Consider the following 260-nt stretch of genomic DNA (forward strand, 5'->3'; position numbering starts at 1 on the left):
TCGAAGAAAAAAAAAAAAAAACTTTAGTGAAGGGCTAAGAAATTTGGTCCAATTTTGAATAATTGAAGATTCACTAATCCATACCCACATGGAAAAATAAATAATCTATGTCGTACCATTACTATTAAAACCTCTTAAATCAATAACATAGAAATAGTTGCCCAAATCATGAATCGATGTTATGTTTTATAATTTTGAAATTATCATTATCCTAACTAATAAAATTAAATAATATTATACCTTAATTACAACTTATCCAA

This window comes from Arachis duranensis, chromosome 7 (genome assembly GCF_000817695.3).
Source record: "Arachis duranensis cultivar V14167 chromosome 7, aradu.V14167.gnm2.J7QH, whole genome shotgun sequence".
NCBI lineage: Eukaryota > Viridiplantae > Streptophyta > Magnoliopsida > Fabales > Fabaceae > Arachis > Arachis duranensis.